The sequence below is a fragment of the Nematolebias whitei genome, chromosome 9 (genome assembly GCF_014905685.2).
Source record: "Nematolebias whitei isolate Nwh7 chromosome 9, NemWhi1, whole genome shotgun sequence".
Classification (NCBI taxonomy): domain Eukaryota; kingdom Metazoa; phylum Chordata; class Actinopteri; order Cyprinodontiformes; family Rivulidae; genus Nematolebias; species Nematolebias whitei.
The window spans coordinates 48494399-48517815 of NC_056506.1; the positions used below are offsets into that span (position 1 = coordinate 48494399).

A 23417-nucleotide genomic window follows, 5' to 3' on the forward strand; every position below is an offset into this window, starting at 1 on the left:
AGGGACGGACGACGCTTCTGCTCGTGTTCACTCGTGAAGTTTACAAAGCAGTCGGGCAGAGATCAGCTGTCCGTCCCTCCTGCACGGATACTGATACAAACACGCAGCTTTCCCAGCAGCGGCAGGTGCACGCCGAAGTTTGGTGTGGTTTGAGAGTCCAACTGACTGAAAAGGCGGCTGTTTCACATGTGCGCACGCACACACACACACACACACACACTCACACTGACAGACAGACACAACAGCCGACAAACTCAGCAATGGTGCAAAAACTCTGGGGGACTTGGCAGCAGATGTTTTCTGGATTTGGCCTCTGACCAAAACAATAAAATGTAACTTCTTCTTTTTACCACTTGACGTTTGGTTGATCACAGTAAACCATCTCAGTATTCACATGAACACACAGCAAGAGGTGGAACGTCTGCTCTGCTGGCACAGGAAGTTGTGGCGTTAACATCATTGCCTGTGTCTCTCTGTGCATGTGTGTCCGTTAGGAAAACATCTCATGAACCAATAAATTAATTTTAAATGTAAATTTCAACTGAATAACTTCAACCTGATGAGATGGTCGACCCTAATGGCTATTCACCCAGTTTTACTTATATTGAGCTAAAATCTGGTGTGGTAGTAGCTGAGACTTATCCCTAACGCATGCTCGTATATACTGTGTGCATACAAGTCATTATGTAAATAAACCAAGTATTACAATGATCTGTTACCTTTTCAATTAGTTTATTTTGTTGCATTGAATCATAAATGCAATGCAGTCGTCCCTCGTTTATTGTGGGGGATCCGTACCCTGAAGCCCCGAGACAAATGAAAAACCACAAAGTAGGACTAGTAGTACAAGTAGTAAGTAGTAGTTTATTTTAGTATTTATATATTTATATATATTAAGGCGTTTTAAGTCCTTCCCACACTCTTGCAACATTCTAAACAATGTTTCTAAACTCTCTAAAAGAGCACAGCATGTCATGATTTCAGCTCTCTGCCTCCTCTGCTCTTTGCCACCAACAAGCGTTCTTGGCCACGCCCACTTCTCCGTTCTGCATGGAGAGCAGCTGATCAGCTGCAGCAGGAAGTTTGTCCTGCAGTATGGGCTGCAGGAGGTGCTAAATATTTTAAAATAACTTATTTTAAATAAAAAAAACTCCATGCCGATTATATGGCTCATCCATCAGTCACACAGGCTCATGTCACAAGATGCTACACTCGGTCAGTTCTGTGAGTCACTCTCAGCTACTACCACACCAAGCTGTTGGTCAATATCTGTAACAATGGCCGAGTTATAGCTATATATTTCTGTGTCTGTGGTCAGTTGGCTATGGCAGCCATCTTGAATCTGGTTGCTTCCAATTATCCGTCACGCAGTCACTCTTGGTGTCTTTACTTTGGTCACAACAAAATGTCGTGAACTCAGAACTTTCAGTTTCAACAAAACTGTGCCAGTAAAATAAAAGAGCAACTGAAGTATTGTGATGAGAGAAGGATTCAAAGAGTTAATATTTCCACTTTATTTCAGCTGTTGGCATAAAACAAGGTAGATTTTTAAAAATGGATGTTTGTAAATGTGAACTGAAGCCAATGGGAACCCAGTGAACCTGGACCAGCACCATGCTGGTCTCGTTGTGTGAGAAAGGCCTTGTAGCTCTCCGGTTCGTGCTCCCAGGCTGCACCTGTTATCTGAGAGCAGCTACAGGTTGTCTTCTTCTTGTTGTTGTTGTTGGAGGGGTTTCCAGAATAAGCAGTGGACGATGATTCAGCTCAAATATTTCATTGTAAAAGCTCAGCGGTGTATTTTTCAGGCGTCTCGTACGCCTGATCTTGGGTGGGGCTCAGCGTTGCTCCTAATGACGAATCAGATCAAGTGTTGTGCAGAAATGATGTTTCGTTCAAGCTGGAGGTGATGGTCGATCTCTTGAAACTAAACGTAAAAGCTAATCGCAACAAAAGGGAAACCACAGCAACTGCAGTTTATTTGGCTACGTTTAGCTTTAGCTACGGTTTTGCTAATTTGAGCTTCTTTTCTGCTCATTTTAATGTTGACGTTTAAGTTTCAGCCGTCATTCAGAACTTTTCCAAATTAGCACTGTCTGGTTGAGGTGTCGGGCAGCGTCTGGCACCAGGCTGCGGGTGCTAAATCCTCTGGGTCTGGTGGCCCGTGGGCTCCACGGCTGAGCTTTTGTCCCACAGAGGAGCAATTAACTGTGCTGAGTGGAGTTTTGGTGGTGAACGCAGCGGGTTTGTAGAGTTTCATGAGTTGCTCCTGTTTTTGAGATGTAAGATTTTGTTCTGTTGGGGGAGGGTGCTGCCATTATTCTGCCATAAAGGAACTGCGGTCGACCTATACCAGTGCGTACTTTGAATAAAATAAATTACGTTCTCATTTGAATTAAAAACAAAACATTACACAAGTTTTACCAGCAAATTATTAAAATGCTTTGCAAATTTCAATGGTATCCACTTTACCTGTACAAGGTTTATTGGTTTATTATGAACAAAAAGCTTGGATATCTACCAACATACTTATTGTCTCATTTAAAGAAAACATTGTTTTTAACCTGTTTTTATGTGTTTTGAAATATAAAAATGTCAAACATATATAAAAAAAACTTGTTTTGGATTAAAAGTTGTCTGTCTAATGCAATGGTTCCCAACACTGGTCCTTGAGGAACACCTTCCTGCACATTTTTAGTTGCTTCTCTGCTCCAGCACGCCTGATTCAGTGCTTTAATTACTTAAGTATGGCAGAAGCCTGTTAATCATCCTTTCATTCAAATCTGGTGTGTTGGAGCAGAGAAACAACTAAAACATGCAGGATGGTGTTCCTCAGGGACCAGCGTTGGGAACCACTAGAATATGGCAAAGTGGATCTTTACCTAGGATGCCTTGCATATAAGGTTGTTGAGATTATTTAATTCATGATGGCTAAAAAAAAAAAAACAACTTTTTTTTATTTTGTAAAATATATTAAAGACCCTGTAAAAGTGATATGGATCGTGAGTTTACAAAGAGACTGTTTACGTTTAAACCTTCAAAACACAACATGAGGTCATCTGTGTTTGCACAAATCCAGTCCAAATGGGTTTTAACACATGTTAAAGTCTGCTAAATCTTTACAGAGTTTCCTCCTAGTGCGTTTTATTTTAAACCACAGATAATCAACATTAGCCGATACAGACATTCTTATAACTCGGTCCATTTTACACAAATTGAGCTACAGTTTGTTGTGGAAGTCTCACGAGATGTTCCTGCGGTGGCCATCTTTAAATATAGCTCTGTCATGAAAGGCAGTGGGCGATATGCATTCTTTCAAGGAACCCTAAGCCTTTAATGATTGTCAGAATGAGGTTCATTTCATGTATGAGAGCTTCTATTGCAGTTTATATTAGTTTGTACCGTGAAGCTTTTAAACAAACCCCCTGGAAGCGCAACAAGCTGCTCAAGCAGCAGAAAACATCCTGACAGGACGGAGTGAAAGCACAGAATGATGTGAACGCTTGAGTAATCGTGCTGACTAATTTGTCATGTTTATGTAGGAGCCAAAGCTGCTCCCAGAGTTATAGCTGTTTGTGAGATTACCCTTCTCGTTGCGTGTCGTTCTCTGTAACTCATCGCTCTTTTGTTTTCTGCCGTCTCATTTAGTCCGGAGCTTATTACCGAAGCAGCAGCGAGGCTTATTTAGGAGGTGCTGAATGCAAAGCAACTGTCAGCGCTTTTGTCACCGGCTCTGGTGCTTCCTTTAAATAGAGACGAAACGAGCACAAAGGCATACGAGTTTAATTAAAGGACTTAAAATGTGAGAATCTTTGGGCTTTTTGACCCTTTAATGGTGTTGCACATGCAGATATGACGATTATCTTCAGTGAGAAAAAGAACGACAGGTCATGCAAATCCTTCACCTCGAAGGGCTGTGTGAGACGAGAGGTACTTTTTCTCTAGACCTCAGCTAATAGGAGGTGTGTGTGTGTGTGTGTGTGTGTGTTGTGGGAGGAGACAGGAGTGTGTGCGTGAGACAGGGGGAGGGGGAAGAGAGCGAGAGGATTTGTGGCATGTAGTTAGTCAGCTGTCATTAGATGCAGATGACACACACACACAGAGGCAACCTCACAGAGAAGAGTGGGAATTTGAATGTGTGTGTGACGGTCACGTGCGTGTGTGTTTGGTGTGAAAACCATTGCATCGGCCTGGTCGATATGAGATGTTTGTCAGGCGCCTGGCTGGGTTTGGACTTCTTCAGTCAAAACAAAGGTAAGTTACTTTAAGAATGTGTACGGCTTCAGCGTGATGGCACATTTAAAGGCACAGTCCAGAGAATTCACTCCTCAAGTTTCATGTACTGCGTAGAATTACTGCGTTTGGATGTAATTCCACAGCTAAAAACATGGTTTCAGCTACAGAATGTGTACCAAGCTAAAGGTAATGAGCGCTCTGCTTTGGAACAGGATTTTTTTAGTGTAATCATGACCTGAAGGAAAATATGATTGTTTTAATCACACAAGTCAACGTGATAGATTATCTGAAACTTGTGTTCACTGAAAGAAAAAAGAAATGCAGAGCTTGAGCTGCTCGGTTATCTTTATGTTTCTGTTTTATCTAACAAGTTTGATGCTCGCAGTCGGTGTGCCTGTCCTACTCGGGCTCGGACTTTGAGCTGTCATGAATTGTTATTGTGGTTTTGACTGTGTGTGTGTGTGTGTGTGTGTGTGTGAGGGGAGTGGTTATGAATGACTGCTCACACTCAGAGTGCGCAGTCAGCAGGCTTCAAGCTGCTCTGTCACCTAAGGTCTAATCATCCAACTGTTTACTCAGTTTGCTCGGCTTCAAAAACAACCGTTGTCCAAAATTCAGCCAATTAGCAGCAGGTTCACAGAATCCATGGACGGGCGTCAGGCGGCGGCCACTCGCCAAGAATCAAGTTCAAGAGTCAAGTTTCCTAATAAGTTAAAGTTTAGAAAGTGTTGCTCTGAATGCACCAATGATTTGGCAGATTCATCATTTACAAAATTATATTATTGGTTTGTTTATTTGCCTTTTGCTGCCTGAAAAGTCATTTGAGCTACACCTGTTGTTCCAGGGAGTTCAGGTGAAAATGGGTGGCAAAGACAAAACTAAAGGTTTAATTAAAATTATTCCTTTTTAAAATAAATTAAGACATAAATGATCCAGAGGAGAAAAATACTTTCAAGACATTCACCATCAGGAAACTAGCTAAATATATGTTTAAATAAAAGCAGTTTTAGTTTTATTTTATTTTGGTAGACTCCGTTTAGCACATCAGGAGTTTTGAAGGGATTTTAAATAAAAATGCAGAAATGTTCCTGTTTTTAGTGTTTTGCACCCTTTTATAATGTAGCTTGTTTATTTATTTTGTTCTATATCACTTTTATTTACGTTCATTTTATATGCTTCTTGCGTGCACCTCATTAAAACGGGTCTCTCTTGTTAACGAGTTCCTCGTGACTCAATGAGACTAACCTGTTTATAAATAAAGGTTGGACGAGAGTCACGGCTCATTTTTAGCAAACGAAGCAGTAAAAAATAAGAACAGAAACATGAACGCTGTAAATGCACTGATTCTTTGAATGAAGTCTAGTCACTTACGATAACGGTGCTAGTTGATAAAATTAAAGTCAAGGGATGTAAGTTTGTTTCTTATCTAACAATAAGCTCGCAGTAAACAGCAAATATGCATGTTATTATCTGGAAAGTTGAAAAGTGGATGATATTTTTTATAATGTTTGTCATTTCAGCAGTTCATCCCGTTAAGTCGGGGATATTCAACTATTAACTACTCAGGGGGGCCACAGTTACTGAAAGCCAAGAGCTCAGAGGTCGAACATCCAGCAGTTATCGTCATTAAGTTCGTTTTATGGTTTAAAATCTAGTTTTATTTAAAATGAACCCATTGATGGGCCGAACCGAGTTCATCCGTGGGCCTGATTTGGCCCCCGGGCCACCGGTTGAATAGCCCTGCGTTAATTAGTGGGCGGAGTTTAATTAAACTCCCAGAAAGTAATCACTGGATGTACTGATTAACTTTTACAGTCAGCCCAGTTTCAAATGGCCACCACAGCAAACACATACATGAATATAAATCATTTCATTCCACAGATATTGAGTTAAATCTGCTGTGGTAGTAGCTGTGAGTCATGCATTTATTTATCGCTTTAAATATGTTAAGTTAAATGAATTAAATCCTTGTAGCGGCTCAGAGTCCACCGAGCAAAACCCCTGAAACGAGTCAAAGAAATAAAGCTGAATTAACGGTTCGTGATTTGTCATTTGCTCCAATTCGTTTGTTAAATATGCGTTCAAGCCGCAGTTGTTCTACAACCTGACGCATTTGGTTTAAGAATCTTAACAGGTTTCAAACACTTACAGATATATTTGTGAAGTTAAGGAACATTGTTGTTGTTCCCTTAAGAGCCCAAACAACAAAAAAAGGCAGTTTGACGGAGTCGCCCAGCTCTGACCGTACGCTCATTTTATTGTCACCGACTCTCTGGAGCAGCGCTGCCGTCAAACAGCGTGGTGGAGTTTGACCTGCTGGCCAGTAGGACGGTGCAGAACTCTTGCAATATCTCTTGTTAACATTAGATTACATATTTTGACGCGAACCAGTTTCATCGTTATGCATTGCGTCTCCGTGCACAAGTCAAAGTCTTTGTTTCTGCACATGCGGCACACCGACCCGTCGGACACGTTTCCAAACTTTCCTGATTTGTGTTTCCAGAGATATCAGGCCACCAGCCTGGTGTTACGAAAGAACTGGAACGTGATCTGAAGATGTAGAAATCATGCGCATGGAGTCTGTGTGCAGATTGAGACACTGTGTGTGTGTGTGTGTGTGTGTGTGTTGGCAATGCAACGCTGCAGTTTATTACAACGAAGACACCAGGGTCCCTGACAATAAGCAGAGACCTTACCCTGCCTCCGCTTCTCTGGCTCTTCAACTTTCATTCTGGTTTTCTGAGAGCGCTCTCTCATGCATGTTGGATATTTTTTGCATGTTTAGGGGTTTTGACTGTTTTATTTCCTGTCCTACAACGTACGCAATGTTTAGGTGCTTTTACACCCAGCAGTCACCAACGATTCTCCAAACCAGAAGACGCACGTGTTTGACTGCATTTGTGGAGATGAGTAGAATATTAGGAGGTTTTTTTTGTTGTTGTTTGTTTTGTGTGACCACGTAGAGGAGTTTTGATTTGGTGTGCATGCTCTCAGAACAAAATAACATCCGGGCATGCATGTTCAATGATATTGATTCTGGTCTATAATCAATCATGCTCTCAGATTACATGAAGCTGAACATGCAGAGTAATGAGCAGCTGCTAGTTGAGGGGCCTGCAAACAAACCATCGACCGTTTGTTTGATTGTGCCTCCAATTTTGATGCTGTTTTTGCCTCAAATCACTTTTAAATCAAATAACCACCTGATTTTCTGCATAAAGTGCTCTTTTTATTTTCTTATGTTCTCAGTTTCCAAGGGAATTATATGTAGTCTTTTGTTTTTCCCCAAAAAGGAACCGCTTTTAATTGATTCCGTAGCTGCTGACAACAATGATGTAAAAGTAACAAAGACTAGAAAGTGCAACAGTCCTCTGGTGACACTCATGCTGTTATTCAAATACCAATTAGTCTTATTTGTTTAGACGAAGAAGGTTGCAGTGGGGTTGACCTTTTAGCACAAAAGGTTAGCAATTGTTGAAGTGGGTCAATTTGTACAGCTTGGATTTTATTTGGCTTCACTTCTCGGCACACATGCACATTTGCTTTCCATTCCAGCGCATGAGTGTCAGAAGTCTTTGGGAACTCTGGCGAATCAATAAAAGGAGGTGCGAGCTCGCCCCGTGCACTTCTGTCTCGTTGCTTTGCATGCGTTTGATTTGTCAGAGTGATCGTTTTGCATGAAATATGGAACGACCCACGGTCAAAGCTGCAACAGCAATGTGAACGTGCAACAGTGTCGTTCTCTGGCAAAACGTAACGAGGACATTTAAAGGGCTCCGGTCTTCATGTTTCAGTTTATACATCATCACGATGTTCAAAAGATCAAAGAAAACTGCACAAAACTTCCTAATTATGACGCTTGCTCAGCGCTAAATACTTTAACAAAAGTAAAATTCCTTGACGTAATTCATATCAGCCTTTAGTGACGTCCCGATACCAGCCCAAAGTACTTATACTCATAAAAAACACCCCAATGCATCAGACCAATACTGTTTTTATACTTGGTGACATCATTTCCTCTTCCACTTTGTAAGTAACCGAGGACGGACAATAAAAAATGTCCATAGTTTAGAGATATTTGACAATACACGATGTTAAGACAGCAGACTGTTTGCTGTATTCTTAATAAAAGAAATATTTCCAAAGTCATTATATTGTTTAAGCTCAAACTAAGTATCACCAGGTACCAAAACTGAAGTACTGAAAAAAAGCTAGTATTGATTAAGTCAGTATTGATTAATAAAGTATTTTTGAATTGAATTGAACACCCCCTACTGACTGCTTTGCGTGCTATATTTTAAACAAAAATGTTGCTCGATCTGCCACTACTACACCAGATTATAACTCGATATATGTAGATCTAACTAAAACCTCATCCACATGGGAAAACTGCTTTGTGAATTTTGTTTCCCAACAGTTTCAGCCTCGCATCCACATGAAAACGTTGGTTACGTACTGTAACCCCAGATTCTATGAATATAAGCGTAGCCCTTTAAGGCCTTCGCTTTAGTGGGTTTATCCCGTTATGCAGAGCATAAGCACTGAAAAAAATTAGTCCACGCCCACCCGCTGTGTGGGCCCTACCCGGTCCGTATAAATTACGTTAAGAGCGGGAAATCGGCTCCCAAAATAGCTTTTTTCTTCAGCCATTTAGGAGCCAGTGAGGCCCGACGCTTAAAGGGCTACGCTTATATTCATAGAATCTGGGGTTACAGTACGTAACCAACGTTCTATGTCATATAAGCTTCGCCCTTTAAGGCCTTCGCTTTAGTGGGTAAAGGGCGAAGCCGATGTGGTCCTCGCCTCACTGGGTCCATTCGAACACAGTAAGAAGCGGAAGCTTGCCCAAAAAACGTCTTGTCACTCAGCTCCCCATGTGCATAACTACGCATCGCGTAATTATGTGCCATGCACAGACGCATGTTGTGTAGCTATGCGTTCTGACAAAGCATGAATACCCCGGAAAACTTTCAACGGGAAGAAGAAGTTGAAAAGAGGGGGGGGGGGGGGGGCATGAACCAACTGGTTCATGGCTGAACAGTATAAACAGATTAATGTCCATAAATTGATTATAAATCAATTGAACTGATTGGTAACAATAATCATGAACTGATTAGTGACAATATAACCAAAATCACAGACACGACTTGTGACTGATAACAACATCTCACACTGTAATGCATGCAGACAGAAGTGAGCTTAAACAGAGTTCCATGAGAACAACAATATTCATTCTGTTAGAGCACTAAGGACAGAATGTGTCATGGAACGAGCCGTTACATCACGTAGGTAAAAGCGAATAAATGAGCAGGGTGTTGACCATGCAGCCGCAGTGCAAATGTCCTGCATTGACAAACCATTATGCAGAGCAGTCGAAGATGCGATACCCCTGGTCGAGTGTGCTTAGAGGTTGACAGGAGGCTCTAAATCTGATGCTCTGTAGGCTTCAGAAAAGGCCTCACACAGCCAGTGTGATAAGCGCTGGATGGATAACGGCGACCTGTAGAAACATCTCTATAATGCACAAACCATTGTTGAGTTTGAAACGCATTGCAGCTGTGTGCGTTATGTAACACGTCAAACGCCCGCACCGGGCAGAGAAGATGAAAAGATGCTTCCTCTTCTGATCTGTGGGGGGGAAAAAACCCCTCCAACGATATCACTCTTGATTTAAAAGAGCTCGTGATGTTTTAGGCATAAAAGCTGGGTTGGTCTTAAATCAGCTGAGCTGCCCGTCAGCCTAATTCTAAGGCATGACGAAGCAACAGAGAGGGCAGATAATTACTTACCCTCTTAGCGGGTGTTAAAACCAGCAACAGGGCTGTTAAAAGAGACAAGAATTTAAATGAAACCTGATCCAGAGGCTCAATTGAAGCTTTGATCAGGGCTCGCAGGACCAGCGTTAAACCCACTGTGGAAAACAAGTGGGCGTGAAAACAGGCCTACATCTCTGTACACCTTTTAGAAACCGCTTCATCAGCGGGTGATAAAAGCTGTTCTGACTCCAAACCCTTTGTGGCAGGAAGAGATGGCTGCAATCGTACGTTAAAGCGTACTGAAAGCCAACTCCCTATCCATCAGCTGTTGTAGAAAAACAACACGCCGCTTAAAAGGCATGAGGTGGTCTCTAAACCTTCTCTGTGCACCAGCGCTGAAAAGCCGTCCCCTTGATGTGTACAGAACTGTGGTAGATGCAGCACGTGAATCTTGAATTGTGCACACTATCTCCTGAGGGAGACCCATCCTCTAAGTGGAACCGCTCAGCGGTCAGACCCACCGGTGTTGACCTATTTCTGGGTAACTCTTGGTCGCTCCTCCTGCCTGAAGGAGAGCATCCTTCCTCCATGACAGTTCCACGGCGACCCAACAACAGACGTTGCAGGCCTGGGAACCATAGTGCGTTCACACGCCGGGAGCCACCAAGGAGGGCTGTCAATCCCTCCTCTTGAACTCGGTTCATGGACCGTAAAAAACAGAGGAGGTGGGGGGGAAAGAAACGCGTAAAAAGCGTTTTGGGCCACCGACTGTGAGCAAATGCGTCCCCCCCCAGCGATGGATCGTCTCGCGGGCTCAGGGAAAACCGTAGTTGACATTGAGCGTTCTTCTCGCATCGCAAACAGGTCCACAGCTGCTTTGCCAACTTCTGCTGCGTCTGAAAAACATCAGATCCGGATGGAGGATCCGGTCCACATAACGTGGGCCGCCCTTGGACGTCACATCAGCCCCTCTGTTCAGAACATCGGATATGTAAACTGCTCTAATAAAAGCAGGTTTGATGAACCCAACTCAGTAGCTTCCGCGCAATGTGTAACATCTGGGCTGAACGCACACCCCCCTGGCGGTTTATGTACGCAGCAGTCACCATGTTGTCTGTGTGAATCAACACGTGTTGATTCTGTAGCACGGGAGCAAAAAGTTGAATCACATTCAGCACTGTGCGACACTCCAAAACATTGATGTGGGCTGATGTGCGGTGGGGCCACAGCGCCCCTACTGCTTGAGATAGGCATGTTCCCCACCCCAACCTGACAGAGACGCGTCCGTGAAGACTGACACGTGACGTGGATCTGCTGACGGGGACTCCCTCTGACAGAGCCAGGGTGTTTCCCCAGTGTCGGAGGTCTGCTCCCATGGAGGGAGGGACAGTGATCATCCGTCTCTTTTGTTTTACTGGATCCACACGCAGACGCGTAAACCACCTCTGGAGGCGCCTCATGTGTAACAAACCCAGCGGGACCACTGTGTGAGCTGATGACGTCATTCCCAACAGCTTCATGACGGAGACAGCTGTTACCACTTTGCCAGGTCTTACGTGGCGTAATTGGTTTTTAGAGTGTCGATTCTTGTTTGTGATAAACGAGCCGTCATGGTAATTGAGTTTAATTCCACTCCCAGATAACAATTATCTGGGCCGGGAAAATCGAGCTTTTCTTCCAGTATGGCGAAAACCAGATTTAGCAGGTGTGATGCTAACACCTGAGCCTGTATCAATGCTTCCTGTCTGGAGTGAGACAGGGGCAGCAGGTCGTCCAGGTAAAAACAAAACCCTCATCCCTGCTTGTGCAGTGGATGCAGGGCTGTCTCCACACACTTGAGAACGTACGAGGCGCGAGGGAGTACCCAAAAAAGGCAACCTGTTGTACTGGTACTTCATCCCTTGAAAGGCGAAACGCAGAAATTTTCTGTGTTTTGGGATGATTGGTGTGTGAAAATAGGCATCTTTTAAAACGATGGAGACAAACCAGTCGTTTTCCTGGATGTTGTCCAACAGCTGTCTGTTCATCAACATGTGAAAAAATCTGTTCATGATCGCTTTGATGAAAGCTGACAGATCCAGAATCGGTCTCATCCCTCCGGTCCTTTCGGGGACCAGGAAGTAGCTTGAGTAAAACCCTGTGTTTTCCTCCTCGTTGGGAACTCTTGAGATTACACCTTTTATCAGAAGCTCTTGGATTTCTGCATTTAAGGCTGAGACTTGGTCTGGTGATGACAGGACCGTCTCTATAACTCCTCCGAACGGAGGGGGTCGGGTTGCAAACTGCAGCGTGTAACCCTTGCATAACACTCTGTCCCTCCATCTGTCCGGTGAGCATGTTTTTAACCACTCTGCGTGACGTTCGTGGAGTGGACGTGCGTTTAAATGATGTGCCGTGTTTTGAACGGATGTCATCCAAACCTCCGCCTCGACCGCCGTCATGCGTCGCGGAAATGTTTTCCGCGTGACCCAAGGCGAGGCTTTCTCGAAAGGGCTGTTCTGCGCGCGCCCGCGCGCTGTGACTGGATCGCGGACCAACCTTCATGTCCGGGCGGGGCGGTGTGTGCTGAGGCGAGGCGTGTGTCAGCTGATGAAGTGAAGGTTGTGAGCCTCGCGGGAGCGCACGTTTCCTCTGGAGGGACGCGCGCCGCTCTCGTTGAGGGCGGGGCCCGTCATTGGATTCATTCAGCTGTCTCACGCTTATGCCGCCGTGAGCTGCTGATCGCTGGGACGCGGTGGATGACGGCCACTCGCGTTCATACAGGAGAGGCGTGTGTTGTTTTCGCTGAGAGCAGGGACCTCCACCGGACCCGGCCTGCGGTCCCACATTTATCCCGATGTGGGCCGGTGAGCGCCGGGCAGCTGTGCGTGCATCATCGACACAGTGCCGTTGGATGGAGGCTGCTTGTCTCGCTCGGGAGCGCGTAAACACCGTTGGGAGGTGATCGTGCGGGCCTGATTGACAACAAGTTATTTCGCTTACCGTGGTGTCACGTGAGCGTCTGGGCATGTGAGGGAGCGGCGGTGGATTTAAAAAACCTTTATTTAAGGACACCGGCTCTTTATGAGTGGAGGGTGTGTAGCGGCTGTGAGCTCATCCGAGCTTACAGACTGGCTAAAAACAGGCGTTTTGATCTTTGAAAAATCATTTATTCAATTCCTGTGTCATTTATACACACATCCTCCGCAGACCGTCATTTCTTAAAACTTCTCCCCCGTGAGCTCTGCGGTTTGTTTGCTCCGAGCGCCGTCTGCAGGCGATCTCTGGGGAAAACGCTGAAGTGCAGGCTGCCGGACTGAGGAGGGGTGGTCTCTGGCGGGCGGGGCTGGTGGTGGAGCTGGGCGAGACGAAGCTGCTGCTGCCGTGGAGCGTCGATGTCTCTGCCTCTGCTTTTGACGATCTCTCCAGCGGGCTGGAGGACGGAATGAGCCGCGCGGCTAGATGAGATGGCGTACAGCTTCCGACGTCTCCTCCGACTGCTTCGAATTCGTCAGCATGGACGTCAAGCTGCTTCCGAACAGCGCGTCCGATGAGATGGGGCCCTCCATCCGGTCTTTGTGCAGCTTTTCCGGCAGCAATGGAGAGTGACGGAGCCAGATGGAACGTTGGATTACCGTCATCCATGCTACAATCCTCGACAGGCAACCCGAGGGAGCGGCGCACATGTTGAGGATGGCGTCTGCCGATCTACACAGGGAGCTCTTAGTCTCCTCCGGCAGGTCTGAGGTCTCAGCCTTTTCGACATGCTAAATGCTAGCAGCGCATGTTGTTGCTAACTGCGGTTGCCTGAAAACACGTCGGTGGGCTCGATTGGAGAGCTTTGGTCGCCGTCTGGTTCCTCCGGAGGGACGGGACGCTGCTCCGACCTGGACAGCTTCGCTCCGGAAGCTTCCGCGAGGCTTGGCTCCAGGGGAGGGAACCGAGGAATAGCGTCAGTTGCCTTACAGAAGGAGTTCTTTGTCTCCAAGGCAGGTCTGCGGCCTTCAGTCCCTTGGACATGCTATATGCTAGCAGCGCACGTTGTTGCTAACTGCGGCTGCCTGGAAAAACACGTCAGTGAAAAATAACCTTTCCGCCGATCATCCGAACTGGCGGGAAAAGGCGAGGGACGTAGAAAAAGGGGGTCCCTTCATGTCAGCCTCCTCCCGGGTTCCGCCGGGCAACCCCTGAGGGCGCTGTCGGCCGGGAGCGGTGTGATCGCCGATGCGAAAACGAGGTGGGATGGGGTGAGCATTCACTCAGCCCCCCTCCACCTACACTACGCTCCCCGGGAGGGAATGAGCAGCGGGGGCTGCAGCTGAGCACACCTTGCCCCGGAGGAACCATCCGGTTCGCCCCGAGGGTCGGCGATAAGAGGAAAAAACACAAGATGGCGTTGTCCAGCGTGTAGTGACCTGTCACTGGGAAATGTTCCACGACGCTTACCTTGGAATAAGACTGCTGTCATCTTCTCCTCGGGGAGGAGAACTCACCGGACGACCGGAGGTCGACTGCCGGGCCCAGCATCCTTCACAAGGTTGGTCATTTACACAACTTATCTTCTTTGTTCTTCTGACAGTGCTATATTAGCTCGCTGAAGAAAAAATGGGAGCCGATTTCCCGCTCTTAACGTAATTTATACGGACCGGGTAGGGCCCACACAGCGGGTGGGCGTGGACTAATTTTTTTCAGTGCTTATGCTCTGCATAACGGGATAAACCCACTAAAGCGAAGGCCTTAAAGGGCGAAGCTTATATGACATAGAACAGCATTTTCAGAGCCTCTAACTACTGGTAGTGACTTTTGTAGCTTGTTTTGTGTGGACAGCCTGAATGCAACCTTTTGAAAATGATGATGTCATAATCTCTAAGCTAACCTATAACTCCAATAATCACAAAATACATGCTTGTGTTTGTGTAGCAGTTGCTCAACTACAGCAAACTCTTGAGATATTGTTACTTCAATGATTAGACGAGGATGAGGAACATTAACAATCCTAAAAGAGCAGAGAAAAATCTCTTATTGTGACAAATAATCTGAGGCCAAGAGAGTTTTTATCATTTTGTTGACCTGTCAATGAAACGAAAGCAAACATTACAGAAAAAGACCAATAATATAATATACATGAAGAATACATTTAAAAACATAGGATAGTTTTGAAAGGCTGAACCTTAACGTATAAATAATTTATCCTGAACTTTTTGAACATTATGAGGAAAACGGATTCTAAAAGTTAAACATTTGTTAAACAAATCTACATCTAATGATTACCGTAAATTCCAGACTATAAGCCACGACTTATACAATGTTGTGGCTAATTTATGGATTTATTTATTCATTTATTTTTTGACGCGCTAACTTCGTGCCACAAAAACATTTAGCCTCGGTTTACACAGCTGCCCAAAACAGGTTTCTGTCGGAGGGCGGGTCCTCGTGACTCAACGAGACTACCTGTATAAATAAAGTTAAAAAAACAAAACATCTGACCAATGAAATTACTGAACAAGTCAGAGTGTGTGTGTGTGTGTGTGTGTGGGGGGGGGGGGGTGTAACTTGAACTGTGAACTGTGCATTAATGTGGACAACACAAGCTGTCCTCCATCCTCCGACACGGTGCGCAGGAGGAAAGTGAAGATAGCGATCAATGACTTCCTGGTAGGCTACTGTATTTTTTTAACTAGCTATGTTACAGGCATTATTCAGAACAAAACGTTTACTGTACGTATTTGTGTCTGTTACCAGTACGCATTTAATTAAAAGCTTTAAAAAAAAATTCCATATAAATATTAGAGATGCACCGATCCAATACCGGTATCGGTCCCGTTATCGGAAAAACTTCTGGATCGGGTATCGGTGACAATGTGACCGATCCACGACTGGGCAGATCTATTCACTCTAGTTCTACGCTTTGTGCTCTGAGTGACGTCACGCGCTAGTGAACTCACCGCACAGATTGTTTTCAAAATGGAGCGAGCGAAAGGATCCGCCATCTAAAACTTATTTCACACTAAGCCAACGTATTTGACGGCTACGTGCAATACGTGCACAGCGACGGTTCCAGGGGGTGTCACTAAAACTTCCAGCTATAACACCACCAACTTAATCAAGCATCTCCAGAGATTTCACCCTAAAGAGCACGCTGAGTTTGTTGAACAGAATTCAGCACCGTGTTTTCTGTATCAGATCGGTATCGTATCGTATCGGTATCGGTAGGCAGCAAACGGCAGCTGTCGGTATCGGAAGTAGAAAAACGTGGATCGGTGCATCCCTAGTAAATACCTTATTTTACAACGTGGACACCCATGGCTTGTATATAAGCACAGCATTTTTATTTATTTTATAATTTACACAAGTTATTTATTTATTTTTAAATTTAATGGGCGAGGCTTATATTTGGGTGCGCTCAATAGTCCGGAAATTACGGTACTTCTTAAAGGTTTTGTTAAAATTTATGGTTCATGTGAAGCTCTGATGCAGTGCTGAGTAAAAGTAACTTTTTTTTGTATGAGGTAAATGCTTTTGTAAACATGTTGAAATTTATTTTTAGCTTGAGATATTGACTTGAATGATTAATTGAAGTGTGGAAGGATGGAAGAACTTTTGTTGCTCAACACTAATGTGTTGACACCTGTTCACACCCCTTTGGCTGAATGACTATTGAGATCAGATCAGCGCATGAGCATTAAGTCGGCAAAATACCAAACGTACCTGGGACAAACTCCAGATCAAACTCTGCACCGTAACACAAATGCATTCAAATCACAAAATTACATTAGGCGGCTCAGTTGGTAGAGCTGTTGCCTCTCAGCGAGAAGGTTGCCAGCTCCAATCCCGACCCGGGACCTTTCTGGGTGGAGTTTGCGTGTTTTCTCCAGGTACTCCAGTTTCCTCCCACAGACCAAAAACATGCATGTTAGGCTGATTGGTAAAGGAAGAAGCGGGTAAAAGATAATGGATGGACGGACATTAGGTAATAAAGTTTAATTGACAGAGACCGGAGCCTTGTAGTTTTACCGTGAACTTCATTTTTCCTGTAAGACCAAACATTTCTTTGGAAGTCTCATTTGGTTTGTGATTACTTGTCGAGTCAGCTTTATGAGTCTGGGGGGGGTGAAAAGAAGCACCGAAGTCTCCTTTAGCTGTGTCCGTTAGGCCAGAAGTTAAAAAGCCCAGCATCATCCCTTTCACCACTTCCTGTCTGTCCAAACAGGTCTCACCTGTAAGTGAGTCTTCGAGGCTCAATGTGATTTATCTGTTTAAATAACGGTCGAAGGAATGAAAAAAAAAAATCATCTTCGTCAATGGTGGACACGGTTCCGCTAATCCACCAACCGCTAATAGCAAAGCTAATTTTTCGTTTAGTAGATTAGCGTTCTCGCTAAATTTGGAAACCATTAATGGACCAATTAGTTTCTGCTAAATTAGGTTCGGTTAACTTGACGTCTGCTAACAACATTCACACATTTGTTCCTGTCTGTTGAGGGCGTGTCTCAAAGAGGTGGTTAGCCACGCTATTGGCTGTGTGCACGTGATGTGACTGGTCGACGCAGCAGCAGCTAGCTGAACAGCACTGTGTAACCCAGCAGAATCAAACTAACAGGTCTGCATGTCCCTCCAGTCTTCAACTGGAAGGACATGGAGACGTGTGACCCAGACAGTCGTCTTAGTGGTTAGCCGTTAGCGTTAGCTTCCGCTAATTTCTTTTTACCTGTTCAGCTTTATCAAAGCTATTTTTTTTTAGTTAGATTTTGGGTTAGCTGTGTCCACCACTGATCATCATCATCATCAAGCTCCAAACGGCTGAGGTGTACACAAACAGACTGGGTGTTCTGACGTGGACACGCCTGCGCACAGAGATGCAAACACACAAACAAACCAGCCCGGTGTGCTCTGCAGGTCCGAGGCCCGTGCTCTTAATCCAGCCTCAGCAGGGTATTATGTGTGCGTTACTGTTTGCGTGTGATCACAGGGTTGATTAGCTGTTGCATGGCTGTCTTAACAGAAGCTTGGAAACAAAAGGGATGGGTGGGAGGTCCTCCTCCCAGTTACCCTTGTCTTATCCACTGGTTTTTAAGTCTTAAAGGGATCCTCATGTTTATTTGGGGCTTTGTTTCCTCACATTTGTGTCACACGTGACTCGTGACTTCTCTTCAAGACTTTCGTGTAACTGCAATCAAACACCAGTTCGAGGAAAAGTTAATCTTTCCCAGTGATTCTTTTATTCTGTGACTAACGTAAGAGTCAGATTTTAAATATGAGGACCAGCAAAAGATGAAAAAAGAAAAACAAACCGTCTTATTAATTAACCTTTCTTTAACCAGGCAAATCCCATTGAGATCACCGGGAGGCCTGGGTCTGAAGGTACTCTAACGTGCATGTTTTTGGACTGCACGAGGAGAACATGCAAACTCCACACAGAAAGACGCCAGGTCCAAACCCGGGATTTAACCCAGGATCTTTTTGCTGTGAGGAAACGGTGCTAACCGCCAAGCTATCATGCTGCTCAATGACACCAAAGTATGCATAAAAGAGCCAAAATATGCACGTCACATTTTAAAAATAGGTTTTAATAGATTTAAAAACTGTAATTAGATCATTTGTTTCAATTTTAATTGAAAAGACAAACATTCTTGGTTTCACTGACTCAGTTTTATTTAGAAAATACAAACCAATTTTAAATGGTTTCAAAGAAAATGGCGTTCATCTTACAGCGAGGTTTGCAGTGACTGAAAATCTTTGTTTTTGTTACGTTCCTTAGGTCTGGTAGAACTCATGTGCAGGCAGGACTCGGAGAACTCGGAGAACTTTGAGTGGAATATGTATTTAATACAAAAAAAAACAAAAGCTGACATGCAGCAAACTTACATGAACTCGGGAGAGACACGGAGGGAGAGGCAGAAACTGGACGTATACAGGATAAAGCCCAGACAACGAGGAACACGGCGGCACTGACACACGCTAACGACACACGCTAACGACAGACGCTAACGACAGACGCTAACGACAGACGATGACAAACACCTGGGGAAGGACAACAGGTGGGGGAGGCAGGAGCTGATTACAAGAGGGAGAAACACTGAGGAGACGGGACAGAAGACACAAGAGTACACAAATCCTCACAGTTTTGTAGAAGATGCCCTCATAACGATTGTTGTTGCCATAAAAATGTCTAACAGCTTTATTTGCGGTCCTGATTTATAGAAACGGGAGACAATCTGAGGACTAAAGTATATAATTGCACAATACTTTTAAAAGAGGCATATCAAAGTTTTTTACAGTGACAAGTTATTTTAGATGGATCATTTTTAAACCAGTTCATAGAAACCTGAAACACACGAAGAACAAATATTTGGAGACAGAAATGGCAAAACAAAAAAGTCTGTAATAAAAATAAATATATTTAAAAGCAGTAAATTAAATTAATTTATATCAAAGTCACGAAGACTGGTCAATTTTTCAAATTTGAGAAGTTTGATAAATTTATTGTATCTGCACATATTTACATTCAGATCTGTCGAGTTAACTAAAAGTGTTTTTTTTTTTTTTTTGTTTACATGAAACACCGACCAACATGTTATAAATGCACATCAGTATCAGTAATCATCACGTGGTACATGAGGTGGAACGAAATTGTGTACAGAGGGTCCTAGTTACATCCAACAATATAAAAAAAACTGTACATAAGGAGGCCTGTCACAATTACAAATTTTGCTGGGCGATTAATTGTCTCAGAAATTATTGCAATAAACGATAATATTGTTTGGAATTTGACAATAATTAGTAATTATTGTCAAATTTAAGAAGAAATGTTGGTTAATTTATTTTGCAGGTAGTATAATTTTTGACCACCAGATGGCATTATAAGACTGTTTGAACCAAAGGATGGATAGTGAGGGAGTGAGCAGCGTGTCTCTGTAAGAAACATGGGAGGGAGGCTCCTTGACGTGACATGGGCTGTCTCTCTTCCCTTGTTTTTGGTTCTCAAAATGGTGGACGCTCGATGTGGTTTGAGCTCTTTAGTGTAGCATTTTTCACACTAAGCTTTTAATAAAAAATCACTAAACAAGTTCTCGGCTTCTTTTTGCAGAGAAAAACAACTTTTTACACAAAGTCACAAGTTTCAACCGGAGATTTTTTCCCAAGGTCGGCCTGTTAGCTTAGCTCTTAGCTTAGCTTCTCAGCTTGGCTGCTTTATCCAAAAACGCGATTTTGGACGGTTAAAACATATTTTAAAAATAAAAGAGAAAGGGAGGGGTCAGTGAAGATCACCGGAGTTGAGCTTTTTGTCATCCAGTGTCTTCAGTAGAAAGAGAGAGACTCGAAGAAACGATGAAGCCGATAAATTAAAATGAGGTCGATAATTTTCATTAATCGTGGGATTAATTGATTTATTATCACGACACGCCTAAAGATCTAAAATTTATGCTAAATGATACGCTAAATGATCCAAGATGTAAGCTAAACACTAATAATGTAAAATAATTCAATATATTAAACAGCAGCCCGTGACTAACTGGTAATGAGTATTATGGGGATTATAATTTAAATAACACATTCATCAAAGGATAACTTCTATTTTAGTTTAAATCAGGTTGCTACAAATCCAAAATGGCACCTGATAGTTTCTAAAACTGCAATGATCAACAAACAGAAGCTCACTTCAGTCATTTTAATAATAATTATTGTCCCCGAGGTAACACACGTGCACAAACGAGCAGGTCTCCTAACGACCAATTTACTGCCGAGACCCTGAGCTGGTTTGGTTCAGTGAAGGTTGAAGCTTGACAGGTCTTCAGGACGTGCTCTTTGCTTTGAAACAACTATCAGGACAGTATTTGGATTAATAATCCCTATTTTTAGCACGTAACCTGTCAGATTAAATATATTTAAATTTATTAGGGTTTTGTAGATTTGGTAAATAGTTTTTATGATTGATACTTGTGTTTTTAGGCTGTTTACTGTAGTTCAATGCCTCGTCAGTTTTTCATTGATAAATAACTGTTTTTACTTTTCTTATTAACTATAAGTTTTGTTGTTGACTTTGGTGACTTAATTTCACAACTGACTTTTTTTAAAGACTTGTTTCAGATCTTTTTTTTTTTTTTTTTCCAGGGTGATTGTTAAATATGGTCTTTTTGTGTTTTAATTATTAATAGTAATAAAAATTAATTGTATTTTAAACCGGGCAGCACAGTAGCCACCTCTCGGTGAGCTGGTTGCCCTGGTTCAAATCTCAGCCCGGGGCCTTTCTAGGTGGAGTTTGCATGTTCTCTCCGTGATGCGTGAATTTTCTCCGATTACTCCGGTTTCCTCCCACAGACCAAAAACATGCATGTTAGGCTGATTGGTAACTCTAAATTGTCTCTAAGTGAGAGAGAAAGAGAATGTTTGTCTCCTATGTCTCGATGATGGACTGGAGACCTGTCCAGGGTGTCCCCCGCCTCTCACACTGTGATAGCTGGACATGGACACCAGCGACCCCCGCAACCTGAAAAGGAGGAAGCGGATGGATGGATGGATGGATGGATGGATGGATGGATGGATGGATGGATGGAGTATTTTAAGCCAGTAGTTCCCAATATTGAGGTCAAGACCTCACTTGTGGATCTTAAGAAAATCTACAAAAATCAAACCAATATGAAATGTTTTTATGTGTTGTCTTTATATATTATATTACCAACATATACATATTTTGATTTCAGCTGCTCCTTCTTCAGAGGTCACCACAGGGAACTAACTCACACAAACACTTGTCAATTGTTTTTACTCTGGATGTCCTTCCTGACACAACCACAGACCACCGAACTACCACAGCACTCTGTGTGGAGCAGGGAGCTGCCATGTAGGGCGCCCAGGGGAGCACAAAATTTAGAATGCTCAATATCACAATCTAAAAGGAAGTTCCACAGAGCTGGTTTTAGGACTCCCAGCGTTTTAAATAACTTTTAGAGTAGGAGCTGGAGTCATTTCACAGCACCAGCAAAAAGATGTTCTGTGCATTGAACACGTGTTTTGCGAACACAGACTGTTTAAACACTGATGAAAATGTCTTACCAGCATTGGTGTCAGAAGCATTTGTAAGGGGCTGGGGGCAGGCACTCTGGTGGGGGGTCTGGGGGTGCTCCCCCAGAAGTTTTTGAATAAAGTAGATGCCATTTCCTGTATTCTGGTGTATTTTAAGGGGTTAAACATCTATGTTTACCTACATAAGTAACTTGATTCAATAACTGTTTTAGAGAGCAACAAGAAGTAGCCTGACCAACAGCTCTCCTTGTGTGAACAGAGCACGCTCTGCTCACCTCGAGCATCCTAACACCCCCACCCTGGTTGACAACTGCCGGCACTAACGTAGCGCTAAGATAGCATGCCATACAGAAGTGTCTCCCCCTCCGGGGGTTATGAACCTTGCTCAAGGGCCCAGAGTTTGGCAAGCAAAGGTGGAGGCACTTCACCTTTCCCACCCACATTTTGATGATGTCAGTTCGGTGATTTGAACCGGTGACCTTCTAATCACAGGCTCGCCTTCACTAACCTCTGCACCACCACACTCCTCCTTAGTAGCAATATATTGATAATAAATACCACAGAACATGCTTTCTGACATGATTTTTTAAAGAATAAAACATTGCTTGCTGCATGTTGTAGTTAATTAACTCGTTTCTAACATTTAAAATTTGACCAGAGTTATCTTCGAACACTTCTCGAGCACTGAAGGTAAAAGTTTTAAATGATTTCCACATAATGATTCAAAGACGTATGAGGTCTTGTTTCTTCGGTGGTAGACGAGTTTAGCACTAATTAAATAGCTTCAGTGCTAATTTCTAAAGCTCCTTTTTAAAACATAATTTGTCTCAAAGACACACGGGCACAAAGGAGGAGCTTCAGTAAAGCTGCAGCTAAATGAATGGACTCAATTCATTTCAGAGGATAAAAGCTCTGACATTTACTCAGGGAAGGTGTTATCATATTAAGCATGGAGAGGCTTTCCACTGGCCCACTAGCAGCTTTAATTTGGTGCCTTTTGCCGTTACGTAAGGCTGCGTGGTCCATTTTGTTTGTTCCACGCTCCAAACCTCAGTTGGTGTGCAAGCTAAGACCTGAGCATGACTCATTACTTTAATAATAACCATAGTGCATTTTACTCACATGACAACTATCATTTTGTGAGTCCAAGGTCTGTCACAAGTGTAGTGATTTTCCCGTCTGTTTACTCGGTTAAACATTAGGGGGTTGTTTCTTAACAAACTAAGCTCAGCTGTTTCTATCTATCTATCTATCTATCTATCTATCTATCTATCTATCTATCTATCATCTATCATCTATCATCTATCATCTATCATCTATCATCTATCATCTAGATATAGATATAGATATACATAGATATAGATATAGATATAGATAGATATAGATATATAGATATATATAGATATATATAGATATAGATATATA

At 43.4% G+C, this 23417-nt stretch overlaps 1 protein-coding gene across 1 annotated transcript in view; it reads left to right on the forward strand.

The window, feature by feature from the left end:
* Positions 1 to 4080: 4080 nt before the first annotated feature.
* LOC119415256 (nuclear receptor coactivator 2) overlaps positions 4081 to 23417 on the forward strand; it is a 64526-nt gene continuing 45189 nt past the window's right edge. The window contains exon 1 of the mRNA XM_037682428.1: positions 4081 to 4251. The gene's annotated coding sequence lies outside the window, so the exon portion shown is untranslated. The remainder of the gene's footprint in view (positions 4252 to 23417) is intronic.